This window comes from Microcaecilia unicolor, chromosome 9 (assembly GCF_901765095.1).
Source record: "Microcaecilia unicolor chromosome 9, aMicUni1.1, whole genome shotgun sequence".
Taxonomy (NCBI): Eukaryota; Metazoa; Chordata; class Amphibia; order Gymnophiona; family Siphonopidae; genus Microcaecilia; species Microcaecilia unicolor.
In genome coordinates this window covers 188,793,589-188,813,392 of record NC_044039.1, presented here as the reverse complement: position 1 = coordinate 188,813,392, position 19,804 = coordinate 188,793,589, and the positions used below count along the sequence as shown (strand labels likewise).

Genomic DNA, 19,804 nt, shown 5'->3' with positions numbered 1-19,804 from the left:
TATGCGGTGTGAATATACTGAAAACTCGACTGGCTGGGTATGCCCGGAGGCTTGGGTTAAGAAGGAATGCCAAGGCTTCAGGAGCAGGTGGAGAATCAGTGCTCTCGAGTAAAATGCTTTAGGCCCGGGACGAGAAGGCCAGCGATTTGACAGCTGCGTTCCACAGCCGTGTCTCTTTAAGAGGTGACAGATTACATCATGGCTCGCGCGGGGCATTGTGGGGCTGGAGGAGGAAACGCCATTTTCAGTCCGGGAGCCGGTCGGGCAGGGTGAGCAAAGGAGGAGGTAGGCCCTAGTCAAGCGGCATGAGGAAGCCAGTGGCCGCTCAGAGGGGATAGGGCGGCGCCTTCTTCTGCTGCTGCCGCCTCGGTGCTGTTGTCGCTTCGCTCTCTCTGACGTGCACTCTCTGTCCGCCCATCCTCCTCCTCCGCGTGTGCCGGGAAGGGGTGGGCAGACGGCGGCCTCTCTCCCTCCGGCTCCGTCAGCACTTTGGTGGCGGAGGGAGAGTCAGGAGGGCTCGGACCCGGTCTCTGAGGAGGTTTTGAAGCCGCAGCGGAACGGTAAATGACACGGGCGGGGGTTCGAGCTGGGAAGGTTAATGGTGGGGGGGGGGGGGGGGGGGTTAATATGATGGAGGGTGGTGAATTGGTGGGATGAGGGGCAGCGATGACAGTGCTGGGGAATGACTAGGAGGGAGAACGGAGGTTTGGCGCTGCGAGGGCGGAAAGGGTTAAAAAAGGCGATAGATGGATGGGCAGTAGGGCAGTAAACTGCGTTCAGGGTCCCCCCCGGGGGGGGGGTTTCGGAGGGGCCACACCCGCTGCCCTTGCTTCTGCTGCTGCTGCTGGGTACCGCGCCCCTCTCTTATGTTGTTTGCCGTTCCGCCTGGATACGGCGGAGCATAGCAGTCCGCGTAAACACGCAGCCTTAGAACTTCGGTCAGGTGTCCGCAGACCTGTCCTGTCACGGGTGAGCTATGCAGGAGACCCTCCTCCTATACCAAGTTTTCTTTCGAGCAGTGTTTACACACTGCGATTCTCTGGTTTCCGCTCATCTTAAAAGCTCTGATGTAAAAAAAAATTCCTTGTGTATGACTGGTTTTTGTTGTGGATAATGATGTGCCGAGTCAGGTTGCGAAGCTGGAGATGTGTGCTTCGTGCTAATGAGCTCATTAGAGAGGGGGACCTCAAAGGAAGACAGGAGAACAAAGCAGGAGATGAGCAAGAATGCGATTCTCCCTATCCCAAGGTGTTGGCAGGCCATATTTAAGTAGGTTGTTCTCTCCTTTAGAATATGTTTTTGATGTTGGTCGTGAAACTGAGTTTCTTTTAATACAATAATTTTAATACAAGGTTACTGCAATTATGAGAGCTATATAGCTTGAGATTAATTTCACAATTTATCTTGGATGTTACTTAGTGTTAATAGCTATATTGTACTTGGTTCTACGGTCATGTTTGTTACCACTGGAAATAAAATCTCAGTTCTGCCTGTACTAAATTTGTAAAACTCTTTTCATTGACAGCATTTCTTACCTTTTATACATGATTTACAATTTGAATCCAATATTTTTGCAGACTCTCTTTGTAACTTCTATTCTTTGAATCAGTTGCATTTGAATGTTCATACACTGCTATCTAATCAGCTGTAAATGTACATTTTTTTCATGTTAGCTTTGATTTTTTTTTTCACTGCTGCCACAGAGCAGATGTGCATTTTTTTTGGACTCTCATCCCTACAGAACTGGAAAGGGGGCAAACTTGCTCCAATTTTGTCCCTTAAAGGTCTTGATTCTCTTTGGTACCGATCAGCTCCCAGCGCTGTTCCGAATAGCACGGGGAAAAATACCACTGGAACAGCATGGGGAATTAACTCCCCAATGATCAGTGCTAACAACATGCAAATGTATACATATTATTAGCGCTGATCATAGGGGGACTTCTGTGGGAGGATTGTGCCTGGGCATGCACTGAAGCACAATCCTCCCACAAAAGCTTGCACCTGTCAAAGCTGAAGCCTGATGGTCCAGTGGACCTCCAGACCCCCCCCCCCCATCTCCAAAAAAACAAGCACCCTCCACCACAATTCCAAAATATCTGGTGGTCCAGAGGAACCCTTAACAGACCCCACACTCCTCAAGCCTCCCTCCCTTCTGCAGGTACCGCTTCAAAATGGTGCCCTGCCCAGTGCATCCTGAGATGCATTGGGCGGGGCTTATCCATATAAGAGAACTCCCTTTTATGGAAGTTAAGCCCTACCCAGTGCATCCCAGGATGCACCAGTCAGGGTGCCACCATTTTGAAGCAGCGCCTGCAGGATGAGGGAAGAAGAGCTAGTCCTTCCCTCCTCTCTCTCTGTTCGAGGTATGGGGGGGGGGGGGGTTTGGCTAGCCCTTGGGTGGGTGGGCAGAGTCTGATAAAGGTCCCACTGGATCTCCAGATGTGTTGGAAATGTGAGGGGCTTACGGTTTTTGGGAGTCTGGAGGTCCACCGGACCATGAGGCTTCAGGTTTGACAGATCTGGGCTCTTTTTTTTTTTTGTCTGCCCAGACCTGTAAAACCTCTTCTGCGGGAGGATTGTGTGTGGGGGAGAACCTGGAAGCTTGCAAATGCATGCTGGATGGGGTCTTCCTATTCCTCCACAATGCCCTGGAAAACCCTAGTGCCGTCTCTAAGCTGGTGTAGAGTTTGCCTTGGAAGCAGCGCCCTTGTTTGGTTCTGCCCGCTGAGCTTTGGAGAGGAATTTTAATTCTCCTTTTTAGCATACATTTGCATACTACTTGCACTTAGAGCCCTTGAGCTCATTGTTTCACATGCTTGCCAGCTCTGAGCATTGTGCACTGATAAACACATGTGCTAGTCTGGCGCTAGTGGCCTCTAGAGCCTGCATTTACTTCTGATCATTGGTACCCTATTGTGTTGCGTTCTTCCACTGTCCTATCAATTTCTGAATTAGTTTGTGAACAAGTGCATTGAGGCAGTTTACAAGAAGTGGTATATTAAGTCTGAGCTTAAGCATTAAATAATCCATATTTCTCATTTTGAGGGTCATTTACTAACAGTGCATGCTAATACCATTAATGGATGTTAGTGCTATAGGACACATCACCTAAAATGGCCCTTGTTCTGTTGTCAGTGCTTTGTTTCAGCAAACTTTACTGATACATTTTTATTTTGATGCAGAGATCACGTTTCCTTTCTACCCCTGGTAAACCTAATTTTTCTTAAATTTGATTTGTACCTAAGGAAAAACTGTATATAATGTTTAAACAGCAATCTGGAATTTTTTGAGTTCTTTTTTTTTCTTCTTTCCTTTATTTTTAGCCACACAGCAAACAATGGGAAAACCCCTAGTTGAAAGTCCAAATGGGGAAAAGTGGAGTGGAGGGCTATTTGTACATCCCTAACACCAGAGGTGTATAGTAGTTCTGAAGATATTTTGGTGAATATCATGAATATGCAAGCAGACGTGAAATAGACCTGTATTTTAGCGTGCAGCGCCTGTTTCTGGCGCAAATAATAGCGGAGGAGTAACCTAGTGGTTAGTGCAGTGGGCTTTGATCCTGGGGAACCGAGTTTGATTCCCACTGCAGCTCCTTGTGACTCTGGGCAAGTCACTTAACCCCCCATTGCCCCTGGTACAAATAAGTACCTGAATATACTAAGTAAACTGCTTTGTAGTTGCAAAAACCACAGAAAGGCGGCATATCAAGTCCCATTTCCCTTTCCCTTTTTGTCGCAGACCTTTTAATTGCTCAATGCTCAGTCACTGTGTAGTGCGGGGAAAACATTTTTTCTGCTATTTGCACCTCTGTGGTGCTTGTTTTGACATATCTTCAGGACTACTGTACGTCTCTGGTATTGGAGTGGAGGGCCGTTTGTACATCCCTACTTTTCCCTATTTATGTTTATTTTAAACACATACGAAAAGAACATTTTTTTTATTTTTCACAAAAAAAAAAAAGAACCTCTTTAATGGCATAGGAAGTTCTGTACGGCATTGTCAACAAGATTGACTTGCTTTGTCAGACTTCTCGAGCTTGACTGGCATCATGGTAACCCTTAGAGTCCAGGGAAGCTGAGACTGGCTTTGAATGGAAGTCTGTAGGCAAGTTATATCTGCCCCATGGCATTTTGTTGGAGGTGAAGGAAGTTGATGGGGGGGGGGGGGGGGGAATCCCTAAATGGCAGCTTTAAGCATTGGGTTCCAGCCTCGGTGAAACTCTTTTCTATGATTATACAAGTGTGAGCAGTGGAGCCCTAGAAGAAGTACATGACAGGAAACAGATTTTTTTTTATTCAGCAGTTGGTAGTTCAGTTTTTCATAATCTAGTTTATAGAATATTCTTGCATAGACATCGGTGATTTCAACTATTTGAAAATGCCTATTCGACCAGACCTGCCATTAAGGTGGCAGTCTTTTATTTATTTTTTTAATTATTAAAAAAAAAAGTGCATTATCCAAAAAACTCCAAAAATATTAACCAAAAAAGAACAATGTATTACAGTAGGAGTAAACAAATCAATACTCTATTACTTTAATATATATATTTTTTTAATTTATAGAAGTCTTTATTGAACTTTGATACAAAACAAAAGGTAATAGCACATTACAATGCAATACTTAAGCAGATATCTTCAGGCAAGTCAAACATGCTGAACCCGCACAAAGAAGAAACAATGACATTTAGTATGTATCATGGTTATTATAACTCCCAAGTGTCCTTCAACATTTTTTGATTTTATGAAACAGAAATCCCCCAACCCTAACCCCCCCCCCCCCCGAAACCCCACCTTAGACCCTCCCCCCTCTCTCCCTATACCAACCTCTGATGCTCCCTCATGTCACTCAGGCCAATTACACTCATCCCTACTACACACTCAAAAAAGGCTTCCATATCTTTTCCCACCTAGGCAAGGTCCTCGTTTTAACTGCAGTCAGCCTCTCCATTTCACATACATAACGCTCCTTTGTGATCCATCGTACCAACGACGGAACCAAGGGTGACTTCCAACACTGTGCCATGTTCACTCGAGCAGCCTGTAAGATCCCCCTCATCAGGAGCCACTCATTCCACTTAAGGCCTTCAGGTCTCTGCCCAAGTAAGAAGACTAATGGATGCCACTGTACAGACCTGCCCTCCCATACCTGGAGACGATATTGCACAGCCCTCCAATAAGCCTTTGCTTTTTTTTGATGATTTTTCAGTCATGCATATTAAATTTAAAAATGTGAATATTTTACTAAGATATCTCAAAAATACTTTCCATATTTCAAAATTATTTGCTTGCTTAAATCCAAAGAGCACTGAAATACTCTCCTCTAGAAAAAGAGGAAATACTGAGCTCAAATGAGGATCTAAGCACCACTTGTATTCGGTCTTATCTGTGCTTCCTAGAGATCCTGGCAAGTCTCATTTTCACTCAAAAAAAAAAAAAAAAAAACCCATCCTATATATAAATATATGAAAATTCCTATTGTTTGTAATAAACTGAATAGGATGTCCAAAAACAGTCGGTCACTCTGTAGAGCATCCATCTCCAACTGGACCACAGAGTTCGCCCTTATATGGGGCTTCTTCAGGGAGCAAATCTGTATAAGCAGAAATATGTAATATTCATCAAGAAATATATATTGCTTTAATCATTTTTCAGGTAAATACATTGATTTGCCACACGGTTACATCTTTTTAATTGTAACGGTGGTCACAAAAATACCGGTTCATGTGTATCGAATTAAGTAAGTCAGAACCTATTAACATTGACATGAACACAATGTTTCAGCATTCAGTTTTCTACGGCTCAAGGACTGCCAATGTATTTCTGCTCTTTCCTATATAGATATTTTGTGAAATCACCCTATGGACATTGTTCAATTACAAAACCTTTAGATTTAAAGCATAGGATTCTTTAATCCAACTTGCCACAATTAGTGCTGGATATTTAGTAGCTTTATCAATTAAAAAAGGTGTGCGGTTTTTAGTACCTAACCTCTAAAAGCATAAAACGTTAGGACCTAAAACGTCTACTCAAGACCAAGAGAGAAAGCAATAGAGCTTAAAACCATGGAGGCTTCTAATATGGATAGTTTTAATTCTGCCTCATTGCTGCTTTTTTAGATGAGGGTAGAAGTTAGTTTACTCATTCAAGACCTTATCTTGAGAAGGTATGCAGGATGCTAGGATTCAAATCCCACTGCTGCTCCTTGTGAAACTGGGAAAGTCACTTAGATTTTCAATGTGTAAGATAAAAACTTAGATCTTAATTGCCCCAGGGACAGAGAAATACTTTTGTGTATGGTGGGTAACTTTGTCTTGAGCTAGTACTCGGACGTGTTTAATTGAAAATCCTGCCTCCCACGTTTTGCTTTCTGCTTTTCTTCCTCTTTTGAGCTTCCAACTCAATTATATTTAGTCTGTACTGTGCTATGGTACCATGAACCTCCATACCTGTCCCCCCCCCCCCCCCTATTTAATAGCACCATCCCAGCTATCACAATGATAAAACTACAAATTCTAGAACATGTGTATCCTGAGTTGGATCACTGTTATATGATGATATTCCTCCCCTCACCTCAGCTTACACCTTAGTTGAAGAATTGGGCTTGGGAACCAAATTCAGCGTGCCCACATAATGCTGTGCAAGTCCCATCTTAAAGAGCACTTCATCTTGTGCACAATATTTGAAGTTTTATTAGATATTAACCTTTTGTATATTCTCCTTTTCTGGATTCCTCCAAAACAGTGAACATCTTTGTGTAGTTTATGGACTATTGCTATAAAGAACATTTTAATGTTTTTCAGCTGGTTTTCTGGGGAAAAATAATGCAGTTCTGTTGAGTTGTAGGAAAGTTATGTGTGTATGTCAAAAAGCCAAAATGGTCTTGCAAAGATGCTCTTACATTCTTAGTCGAGTGCATTTTCACTAATCTATACAATGCATATTTAACATTTATAGCAATATTGTTCTGTCCATCTCCTCTTTTGCTGTGCCAGATTTCATGTTGTGCTCTCTAGTGGTCTTGTGCTCATGTTAGCATTGTTGGCTTTAAAGAGGTGAGGCAGATATCTGACACACTGCTACTTCCTACCCTAGCTGCGAAGTTTCCTTCTTGTCCATGTCACCACTGAGCATGCAGCACATTGCTGTTGCAGATGGCTCTGAGAAAGGGGTAATAGAGCCTTTGGCATCTTCCCTTTGTCTTCTTGTATAAAATACAGTACATCACTAGGTTCATCTCTAGTATTGGGAATTTATTCTGCCAGTGATAATAGAGAGATACATACTTATGGATTTTTCTTTCACAAAACAAAAAATACTCCAAAGACCATTGTTACTAGCTAACCCAAATATGTGTGAAAAAGTTGTGTATTTCTCTTGCAAGAATGTTTTGAGATTGGAGTATATGTTCAAACAAATCCGCAGTCAAGCGGAGAACTCGAACGCCCCATGGGAGAACACAGGTATAGAAGAAAGTGGGATTTGACCACGGCAATACAAGACCTGGAGAGATGGATCTTAAAAATACTTGTTTATTGATGAAAGACTCGACACAACCGTTGTGTTTCGGTCGTTAGGCCTACATCAGGAGTCTACAAAACACATATATACAAATAAACATTGAATAAATATTTATTCAATTTTTATTCAATGTTTATTTGTATATATGTGTTTTGTAGGCTCCTGATGCAGGCCTAACGGCCAAAACACAACGGTTGTGTTGAGTCAGATCCGTCTCTCCAGGTCTTGTATTGCCGTGGTTAAACATCCTACTTTCTTCTATACTTGAGATTGGAGTATTCCAGGTGGCCTTTCCTGGGGGCTCTTCACTATCTTCCTCTTTAAGGTTCACAGTTTCTGTTATTTGTCAGTTCTTCCTGCTTCTTCGGCTGATGTTATCCTTTCCCGTACTTTTTACTTCTGACTTCTGTGACACACCTTGCATTTGCTGAAGGTATTGGACTAATCAGATGTCATTCTCTTCTCTAAATGATGTAGTCATGCAAGACTTTATTCAATAAGCTCATGATGAGTCAGAAGAATTATAGTTACGGGATGGACTTCACACGTCTAAACTTTAAGTGCATAAATGCAGACTTACATTAGTATTCTAAGAGTTTTATAGAACTTGAGCTTAGTGCATGTACTGTAGATGTCTGACTTTAGACGACTTTTCAGAATTATCCCCTGCACGTCTAACCTTTTTAGAGCTTTCTCTCTGATAATTTAAAAGCTACCTTCTTTCTCAGGATATCTGTAAACGGTCATAATTAAAGTGATGGATCAAAACAGACAAAACATAAAACATAAAGGAATCCTGTTCAGAAGGAATGGATCCTAAGGAGCTTAGCCAAGATTGGGTGGCAGAGCCAGCCGGTGGTGGGAGGCGAGGATAGTGTTGGGCAGACTTATACGGTCTGTGCCAGAGCCAGTGGTGGGAGGCGGGGCTGGTGGTTGGGAGGCGGGGATAGTGCTGGGCACACTTATACGGTCTGTGCTCTGAAGAGGACAGGTACAAATCAAAGTAGGGTATACACAAAAAGTAGCACATATGAGTTTGTCTTGTTGGGCAGACTGGATGGACCATGCAGGTCTTTTTCTGCCGTCATTTACTATGTCACTATGTTACTTCTAGGTAATCCTGTCTCGCTGTCCTTTCCTGTTGATGCTTAATGATATAGGTCCCTGTTGCACCCCTCCTCCCTTGCATATAAGAGATGGATAGCCAGGTATTTTTGCAGACATCTGCAATGAGTCTGTTCACCCCTGTTTAAGATGGTGAAAACACAAATTTCATGTCCGGGGGAGGGAAGGGGAGAACAGGGACCTATATCATTAAGCCTCATTAGGTGTCTGGTGCTTCCTTGCGTATTTTGTGCATTTCTGGTTGCCCCATCACAAAAGTCCCCATTAAAAGCCGCGTGCATTTAGATCCTTAGTAAAACTTACTGATTTGGAAATAGCGAGGAATGCTCAAAGGAAATTGCATGCAGATTAGCACACAATTTCGCAAGCATCTCAGTGGGGAAAGCGCCTAGCACATATGCAGAACAGTCTCTCTGTAAGTGTCTCTGTTCCTCACATATGCTAGGGCTGGTGTACTCTTTCCTTTCCTTCAGTACTTGCTGGCTCCTGTCCCCCTGTCTCTTTGTAGTGCTCTGGTGCTGGCTCCACCTTCATCTTGCAGCTTACTTGCCTTTTCTCTTCCCCCAGTAATTTTGCTTGGGAATCTCCTCATTCCTGGAAGCCCACCCCCCCAGCTGACATAAGGGCTTTTCCAAGCCGATTGTCTGCTTGTTTCTCCACCCCCAGCTGACATCATAGGGGCTGTCCCCATCCAATTAGCTCTCTGCTTGTTTCTCCACCCCGTAAGCTTTTCTTTGCTCTCTGACACTGTTTACTATTGAAAAAAATCTCCTCCTTGCTGAAAGCCTCCCCCCACCAGGTGTTTATCTGACCCTCTAAGCTGTTCTCTGCTTGCTATTGAAAAAAAAAAATCTCCTCCTTGTTGAAAGCCCCTCCCTCAACTGTTTCTCTTCCCTTCTAAAGCTGTGGGTGATGTCGTCCACAGAGCCTGGTGCGGACACTGCCAAGTGTACTATCACTTTAAATCTTTGAGGCAATGCCCTCATGGCATATGCATGGTTGCCCAACTCGAGCGTGGGACCAGCAGTATTAATTTATTAAATTTATATGTTGTATTTATAATTATCTTCATTTTTCAATTTTCAGCCTTTTGGGACCGCTGAGCCCTTCTTATAGTCGGGAAGCATTAGACTCGGTACTTCGTATGCTTAAGGACTCTACCTCCTCATTATCAGTGTAGCATACATCGAGGGACCTGCAGCATAAAAAAGCTGAGAAACATCACCATCGCTCTCCCTCCAGGCACTCTGCCCCTACCTCTCCTGCATCGACGTCCTTGATGCATGGCAAGCATCCATGCCACAGTGATCGCTCTCTTCTCCAACTCCTCTTTCGTCGACATCCATTGAGATCTCCTACACCTGCATAAGCTACAGCTCAGGCTGCATCCACACTGCTTTCTCAACCGATACTGATGCCTGCTCTTCATGAGGGAATCCAGGCTATGCTCAAAGTAGAGGTTTTAGAGCTACTGCATTCGCAGTCTGTGCAGACTGTCAAGATGCTTGCGTCAGCCCATCCCAGCTCATTGATGTATTGGAGAGACAGGTTTTGCATACCAATTCGGTGTCGACCGTCCAGTGCAGCACAAACCCGACCGACATGTGTGTCGACATTACCAGATGACCTTTCTCAAACTTTAGAGTCCCATCTTGCTCGACACACACTGACGTGAGCCGACGCTTTAGTTATTGCTGTCTTCCTCGTACTTCCCATGAGCAGTACTTTGAAGAGTCAGACTTGGACCTATCCTGGGAGATGGATCAGGACCCACCTGACCTCTCAGGTGAGGAGTCCTATGGTATTCCATCTGATCTGCCACTTGAGAGCTGTAGATCTCCTCCAGAGAGTATCTCTTTCCCTGGCTTTGTGTGAGGGATTGCTCAGGCCATACCTCTTAAGCTAGAAACAGGAAAGTATGGTGGTTCCATTTCATTCAATAATGAATACTCAAAAACTGGGAGATTGCACTGTCAGTTCAGGTAGCCCCAATTGATACAATGTATAGAACACAAAAATCCACTGGATTTGAGAAAACACAACTACTCCAGTATTCCTTAGTGGTGGAATCTGTGTTAAAACGTGCAAGATCTCGTGCTTCTGCTCCTCCAGAAAGAGAAGCTAGAACGTTACTCTTTTGGCAGAAAAGCTTTTCAAGCTTCAATGTTAACCAGTTGAATACTGGATTATCAACTTTATTCCACTCTTTCGCATAATTCCTTCCACCTGAAAAAGCAGAGGAATTCCATAAACTTCACAGAAAACGTCTTGACTGTTATAAATATCTGGCTAAATACAAAGGAGAGGAAATCCAAAAGCAAATGACCAAAAAAGCACAAGGCGCCTTCAAAGTAGGGGGCATCTACTTTGGATGGAGTAGCCTAGTGGTTAGTGCAGTGGACTTTGATCCTGGGGAATTGAGTTCGATTCCCACTGCAGCCCCTTGTGACTCTGGGCAAGTCACTTAACCCTCCATTGCCCCTGGTACAAAATAAGTACCTGAATATATGTAAACCGCTTTGAATGTAGTTGCAAAAACCTCAGGCGGTATATCAAGCCCCATTTCCCTTTCCCTATTTGAGATTCTGCATGGAATGTTGCTACTATTGAGATTCTGTTGCTGATCTGCAAGGGCTTCTACAGTCCGTATTTTGGCAAAAATTGCCTGCGTCAGGGGTCTAGGCAAATGTACATAGAATAAATAAGCATAATAAACAACCATAATGAACAATAAACCAATGTAAATATAAACCGTAAATATCATAAAATAGCATTCATATGAAAAGGCAAAATATACAAATTATAAATAAACCACACAGCTGCACAGGTTTATGTATTAAAGAGAGATATTTTTATTTATTTTTGGCTATCCTGTTTGATAGGTTTAAAATGTAGGCACAACTTATTATGAACAAGGAACTGAAGCAAATGGAAGCTGCATGTAAATCATACCTAATAATGATATCTGATTAAAAAAAAATACATATCCATCATCCATTGTAGGGGAGCTCCCTTGTTTTGAGAGAGACAAATGTACTGAAGAGAAATAGTTAAACAGGAACCTAACTTAAAAATGTGCTAATGCAGGTGTGTTTTTCCCTCCCATAGTCCGGTATATACAAGGAGACAAATGTGGTGATGTGAATTAGTGAAACCTCACTAATAAATGTGCTAGTGCAGGTGTGCACTACTATCAAGATTGATATAGTGTAATATTAACAAAAAACAATGGCAAACTTGAATGCTACAAATGCTATGACGTGATAATATGGGTGAAAGCTTGATATTGTGAGTGAAACATCTATTGAAGACATAAGCCCAACTTTTTCAGCATTGCAGAAAGAAACTTAGATTTTCATGTAACAGATACTTGTCAAAGTAAGTGGGGAAAAAAACACGAGTGATGGCCATCAGCGTTAGGTACCTGGATAAAATGGCTCCATACTAACAATGCGGGAACTGAAACATAAGAGTGAGGAAAAGTCAGTCCTTGTATAACGAACGTAAATTGTATGCTGAATTAGAAGAAATCACCAGAGCACTTACCAGCAGGAATTTTCAAACTAAAACTTCCCATGCTGCACTGAACAAAGCTGCCATATGTCAGCAAACCAAACATTCAAGGAAAAGTGAAACCGGAAGCAAGTTGGCCTGATATGTGAAAACAGAAGCTTGCATTGTATGTCATGGTGCATTAAAAAGTGGCGTTCTGAATAAACAGCACAAAAATGTTCTCACTAGGAAAGGTGCAAAACAGAAGCTATTCTCTGAGAACAAGCAAGCTTTATTTTCTCACAATTGGGTGATGCCGACCTTCGTCGCCCAGTCTGGGATTTACAAAAGTATAAACAGAACTTTGTGGAGCGTGAGACACACTCCACTGCGCAAGTACAAGGGCCTTCCAACCCACTATGTGAACTCGCATTGCTCGTTCCTAAAGAGCTTTTTTGGTGCCTTTCAGCAATTTTTCTTATATTTGTTCTCCCATTATTATGTTCCTGTTGTGGAACCTCCTTTTTGTTTTCCCTTAAGTTTTAGTTCTTTTTCCTGAGTTTGTTTCCTTTATTTTTCATCGTCGTCAGGCCGCTTTTAGGCCTTGACTTCAGCCAGGAAATTTCCCTTTTTTGTCATGCCTTACCCCGTTTTCAGGCACCATCGATTCGTTTGATTTAGCTCAGGAAGTTTTTCCTTCCATGTCCCAGAGTTAAATTGGATCAAATGGTCCATCACCTATTGACATGCTGTAAACCGCCACACCTAATAGTTAGTGCAGCGGGCTTTGGTCCTGGCAACCTGAGTTTGGTTCCCACTGCAGCTCCTTGTGACCTGAAGCAGATGTTTTCCGAGGATAGCAAGCTTTATATGCTCACAGTTCCTCCTACCTCTCCTTAGAGTTGTCTCCTTTGTTATGTTTACTTTATTTTTGCAGTAGTATAAAACTGAGGCGACTACGTTCGCGTGGTGGGTGGGAAGGCACTCAAGCATGCCCACACAATGCAAGCTCCACAAAGCTATTTATACTTTTGGAAATCCTGGACTGGGCGACGTAGGTCAGCGTCACCCACGTGTGAGAATATAAAGCCTGCTGTCCTCGGAGAGCACCTGCTACAGGTAAGTTCCTTAGCAACACTGCAGATGCCATTTCAATGAACAAATATGTTATAAATACATACATTAAATGAAAGTAAAAGCATTAATTGGATGAAAACATAAAGATTCATTAAAGCAAAATAGTTAAATGGCACAATGGTATGTGCTTAGTATAAAATCAATGACATTTTTGGAAAAAAAAAACCCCAAATAAATGAGAACTCTACACATAGGATTCTTGGTCTCCATGGGAGAAATAAAACACATTAACCTTCTTTAGTTGCGAGCTGTGTGGTATGCTCTCAAAACCTTCCAGAACCTTTTTCTTGTTCGGGTGGTTCTAGTTTGCATGGACAACCAGGTAACAATGTATTGCCTGAACAAACAGGGAGGAACAGGACCACCTCTGTTGACAGACAATCCAGATATGGATTTGGCCATTTCTTGAAACATCTTTAAGAGCTGTTTACCTAGCTGGCAAACAAAATGTTGTAGCAGACAAACTAAGTGGGGTCCTTCAGCCTCACGAATGGTTGCCTCAACACCTCTATGGTTCATTGAATATTCTAGCAGTAGGGGATCCCGGTGATAGACCTGTTTGCTTCTCTTCAGATCAACAAGCTTCCCCACTTTTGTTCCTGTCTGTATGCTCCCAACTGTACAGCCCCAGATGCCTTCTTACTGCACTGGGGAACAGACCTATATGTAAACTCTTCTCAAACTGCTCTGAGACCAAGGGACCATGATTCTAATAGCACTTTACTGGCCACATCAAATCTGGTTCCCTCTTCTCCTAGAGTTATTCAAGGAACCATTGACGGATCCTTTCCCAACCCTAATAACACAGAACTAAGGGTTCCTCCTTCAGACCCTTGCTCTCTAGCCATGATGGCTTGGTTGTTGATGACATATAGTTACGTTCCTTAAATCTTCCTGATGCAGTCTCTCGGATACCCCTAGCCTCTATGAAACCTTCTACATGAAAATGTTTCCACTTAAAATGGAAAAGATTTTCAATCTGGTGTGCAGCCAGAGCTCTCGACCCTACTACAAGCTCTATCTACCCTTATGGAGTACCTCCTCCACCTCTCAGGTTCTGGCCTTAAAACTAACTCAGAACGCATTTACATGCTATCAGTGATTTTCATTCTAAAATTGATGATAAACTGTTTCAGTTCATCCCTTAATAGTTAGATTCATGGAAGGTTTGTTTCATATACCATACCTCCTATCAAATTACCTCTGGTGGTGTGGGATTTCAATGTCATACTCGCAGCTCTCATGAAACCTCCATTTGAACCGCTTTGTTCCTGTTCTCTGAAATTCCTCATATAAGGTAGTATTCTTAATAGCTCTTACTTCTGCCAGAAGTCAATGAGCTTCAAGCCCTTTGGCAGACCCTCCTTATACCAGCTTCTGCTGTGACAGGGTTGTACACCTAACCCATCCCAAATTCCTTCCTAAAGTGGTATCTGAGTTCCATCTCAAACAATCAATTGTATTACTTGTCTTCTTCCATAAACCACACTGTAATCCTGGAGAAGCAGCACTGCAAGCCTTTGACTGCAAGTGTGCCCTAGCATACTATCTAGAACATACAGAATGTCATTTGATGTTGTCCCAGCTTTGTGTTCTTTGACCCTAACTAATTAGGGATAGTCATCACCAAATGAACAATTTTGACCTGGCTGGCTGACTATCTCCTAAAAATATGCTCAGGCTAGACTGACCCTTCATGGCTGGATCGCCGCTCACAATGTGAGAACCATGGTGTCTTTAGTAGCCCATTCCTGCTCTTTCTCCATTGAAGATGTTTGTAAGGCAGCTACATGATCGTCTTCTATCCACACCTTCACTGCTTGTTACTGTCTGGAGCAGCATTCCAGTCGGGATAGCTGTTTTGGACAAGCAGTCCTGTAGATTCTTTTTACTATTTGTCAGCTCCGCCCTCCGGTCCTTTTTTCTCACTATCTCAATTTGAAGAAACTGATTTATATTGTACGCCTGGTATATAGTGAGTTCCACATGTGAAAATGTTATGCCTGCTTGTCCTCGGAGAAGGCTGTTATCTGTAGCAGATATTCTCACATCCCTCCTGCTTCCCTTTGGAGTTGTCTATATTGCTGGTCACATGCTCAAGTGTCCCGGTGGGAAGGCACCCATGCATACACGATAAGAGCACTGCCTCAAAGATTTAAAGTGACGGTGTACTTGGCAGTGTCTACATTGGACTTTGTGGATCACATAACTTTATGAGATGCTAGATATAAACACACATTAAGGGCAATTTGAGAACAAGAATTTAATATTTTCCTCCCATGTATCCTCATTTGTTGATATAGTTTGACACATTGGACCTTGTTCTGATTCAGCATGACTTGTGTTCTTTTCATTATGTATTCCATACTGATTATCCAGTTCTTAATCATAGGTGGAAAGGGAAGGGGATCTACCTCTTGAAGCTCTTGCAATTGTTTAATTTAGGAGATCAAACAGTGGCTGAAATGCTGACATTTAAATAGCTTTCAAATTTTGGTTATAAGTGCCTCATAAAATGGAAGGCTGAAGCTCATTTAATATGTATGAAGGTACTATAGTTTTATCTAGAGCAGTGACTCTGACTTGGGTGTGTGACTCTTGCAGTTTAATGTCCTACTTGGCTAGCCTGTAGAGCCTGCTTTTTTGCAAGGGTTATTTGAACAAACTGGTTTTTTTTAGCAGGGCTTGAGGAAATGTTGTACCATGTACTGAGGAATCGCTTTAAGGATGCAGCTGTTTTATAAGAAGAGGTGAAATAAAACCTGAAGAGGAGAGAGTTTGGGCATCCTTTTTTTATTTTTCTTTTTTTCTTTCTTCGAGACAAGGGCTTATAAAGCTTGAATTTTTTAGTTTAAAATGCAGCCAACGTGTTTAAGACTAAGAATTGATGTACTTGAGTTAATACTTTGGAAGAATGAGTTTGTGATTTATGTTCTGTTTCATCCTCTATACTTATTTTGATTATTGCAAGATTAAGAATTGTTACTTTGTGAGTGCAGTGTAAAGAATTCTAAAATTCTTAATGAATTACAGATCTCCACAATAGTATGAATCAGGTTGTGGTTGTTATAATTTGTAGGTAACAGAAAAAGTGAGGCTATTTAGTTTTTATCTGATTTCAAGGTTGCTTATGCATACCAGCTAAGCTTTTTACAAATACCTTCCTTTCCTTTACAGATCCTGTATGCGTATCCCATGCTTTCTTAAATTTAGGTACAGTCCATGCCTCTTCCACTGGAAGGCTATTAAACACATCTACTACCTTGTCAGTCAAGAAATATTTCCCTAGGTTATTCATGTCTGTCCCCTTCTTCCTGTTTTTGTGTCATCTTAATGAATAGCATCTGAGTGTTGATTTCATGTAGCCTTTCTTATTTACAAAGGATTTGGAGATTTTCTTGCTGTTTTCAGTGAAATGATAGTTCCTTTTTTTAAATCATTCCTTTTGGTCTTGAAAGATCTAAAGCATTTTGTCTTTGACACCTCCAGTTGGTATCTGAAAAGTCCAAAGGTGGAGGTTATTTTAAAAGTTGTGATGGTAAATGTTTTTTCCTTCTCAGCAGCAGCAGACAAATCCAGGGATGTGGGTTATGACCATCTACCACCAGCAGGTGAAGATAGATACCAAACTGAACTGTGCCATGGGGTGGGGGGGGGGGGGGGGGATGCTTTTTGGTCAGTCTATGGCTCTATAGCAATGTTTCCCAAGTCCAGTCCTGGAGTACCCTTTGCCAGTCATGTTTTCAGGACATCCACAATGAATATGCATGAATTTGATTTGCATACACTGCCTCTATTATATGCAAATCTCTTTCATTTATATTCATTGTGGATGTCCTGAAAAGCTGACTGGCAAGGGGTACTCCAGGACAGGTCTTGGGAAACACTGCTGTATGGTATCTGAAGAATTTGGCTCTTTCATGGCTGTTGAGCAGTTTTCATTGGTACACGTAGAGTTCAGCTACATCACTGTACAGCACGGTTTCCCCTTTCCACATGCTGTGCTGCTTGGTATTTGGCTGTGGAACACAGTTCTGGCTACACCGGGTGGCCACATCACCATATCTAATATTGTCTACTTGTGCTTCACTGGTCTCAGTCTCAGTTTGGTTCCATCTCGGATGCCATTCCCAGTTTCCTCTCTGTCAGTTGGAATGACTCCATATCTGAATGGGGAGCAAGCCCCTCTTTTTTTGTTTTTTTTTTCTGTTTGGAACACAGCCCTAGCCCTAACTCTGAACATGACTGCCTATGCCTGGTGGCTGCAGTTCCATATATGATGACTGGGCACAACTTCATTGCTGAATGTTTCTGTATCATCTCTGTATGTCTAGCACTCTCTCTGTGGGGTGCGGCTTCATCTCTGCTTCCGTATCGCTCCAGTACAATTGGCTCTGTCTGTCTATGGGGCACAGCTTCCTCCTGGGTTTTAGGGCACGGCTCTTGCTCTGCATATATGCCCAACTCCACCTCGGAGCAAAGCAAGGTTTCGTTACAGGAGGTTGATTACCTTCGTCCTTGGAGTTGTCCAAATCCATCTCTGGATGCATTGTTCAGTTCCAACTCTGATTACAGAGTGCACTGCTCCTTGTCTGGCTCTGGGGTGCAGCTCTGGATCTCTGGACGAGCACTGCGTCATTTATGGAGGTGGAAGTGCACTCAACTCTGTGCACAACAGCTTCTTCCTTGTCATCAAGCAGATGAAGCCATTACGTATGGGTTATGTCCATCAACCAGCAGGGGAGATAGCACTCAAACTTTCACAGTGCCCTCTTGGCCAGCTAGCTCCACTGCCTCTTCAGTATTCTCTATCTCCCTTAGCAGGGTGGCTGCAGCTTGTTCGAGCTCCAGAAAAATCTGCCGGGAGGTGGTTCCTGGCTTACCAGTTGTTAACCGGGGTGTTGGAGGCTATAGCAGCTTCACTTTAAAGGCACATAGGTTAGCCCTTTCCCTGCCTTACCCATACCTCTGTGGATGTGGACATATTACCTTGTTTTCCCTGTCCTTACCCACCAACAGTGGATGCAGGCATATAGGTTCGCCCTTTCCCTGCCTTTCCCACTCATCTGAGCCTCCGGAGTCTTCAATACCTCTGCTTTCCTCACAGCTTTAAAAAAAAAAAAAAAAAAAAAAAAAGTCGCGTCGCGTTTTTAAACGCAGAGACGCTGGAACAGAGGTTTTTGACCTGATTTTCAGCAGGATCGTAGTTGTACACTAGATCCTTTGAGGTAAGAGTGTTTTCCAACTCCTCCGGGGTGGGCCCGAGATCGGGGCGATTTTGGCGCGAAACCGCCATTTTGGATTTTACCGCCGTTTTTCGGCGATGGCTGCGGACAATGTAAAGCGCTGTTCCACTTGTGGCAAGCGCAAATCAGCAGCAGGGCTCTGTAAATCGTGCTGTATTGGCGTAGGAGCCGGCCCGAGCATGGCGAGCGATGTTTCTTCCCGCTCTGAGCTGGCAGCGGGCACCATTTTGCTTACACCGCATGGCGCGGCCTCCGTGGACATGGAGAGACCTGAGCCGGGTGGGGCACCTCGAGATGAGGTTATTTCAGGAGTGGCTAGCACCGGACAGGATTTGGGTGCCCAGGGTGAGATTTTCTCCCCGGATTTTGTGCTTTTGCTGCATAAAGCATACATGATGAAAAGAGCCCTTCCTCAAGGGTCGCCTGAGGCTCCTCTTTTTCCCCCCCCTCCCCGATGGATTCTGGCCTGGGACTGCCCAGTGAGGCTTTTTTCCCCGGATGCTTGGCCTAAAGATAAGCGCAGAAGGGTTAATTCCCCTTCAGATTGTGGTGCACCTTTTTCCCCCCCGTGGTCGGGGTGTGAGGATTCGGAGAACTCTGACAGATGTTCTTGGTCTGAGGAACCAGAGTCAGGTGCGGATTTACCACAGGATCTGGATGATCCCTCCGCGGTGAGGATTTTCCACCGTGATGAGCTGCCAGAGCTTATTTCAGATACCCTGCAGGCCCTCTCGATTGAAGATCCTGACAGTGGCATGGCCTCCTCGGGTAATCCCAGGATGACTAGTACCAAGAAAGCTGCTCGGGCCTTCCCTTTGCATGACTCCATCCTAGAGCTTGTTTCGGCTCAGTGGGCTGACCCCGAGGGACCTTTGAGAGTTTCCAGGGCTATGGGGCAGTTATACCCTCTGCGTGAGGGACATATGGCTCATTTTCAAATGCCTACAGTGGATGCCCTAGTCACTGCAGTGACAAAGAGAACTACCCTCCCTGTTGAAGGAGGTGTTGCCCTGAAGGATGTTCAAGACCGTAGGCTGGAAACAGCGTTGAAACGGTCCTTTGAAATTGCAGGTCTCACTTCGGGCGTCTGCATGCAGCTGTTATGCTGTGAGAGCCTGCCTAGCTTGGCTGCAACAGGCAGTGGCTCAGCCCGGAGATGGAGCGGAGCCCTTCTTGGATGTGGCTCCGCGGATGGAGGTGGCCTTGTCCTTTCTGGCTGATGCCCTTTATGACCTTGTCAGAGCTTCGGCTAAACAAATGGCAGTAGCAGTGGCGGCTCGCCGT

General features: G+C 43.6%; 1 protein-coding gene across 6 annotated transcripts in view; it reads left to right on the top strand.

Moving 5' to 3' along the window:
- The first annotated feature begins 223 nt into the window (after positions 1-223).
- Positions 224-19,804, top strand: part of KLC1 (kinesin light chain 1) — a 144,979-nt gene continuing 125,398 nt past the window's right edge. For 4 of the 6 annotated variants that reach the window (XM_030215566.1, XM_030215567.1, XM_030215563.1 and 1 more), the window contains exon 1: positions 294-560. The gene's annotated coding sequence lies outside the window, so the exon portion shown is untranslated. The other 2 variants (XM_030215564.1, XM_030215565.1) reach the window with 2 other exon arrangements.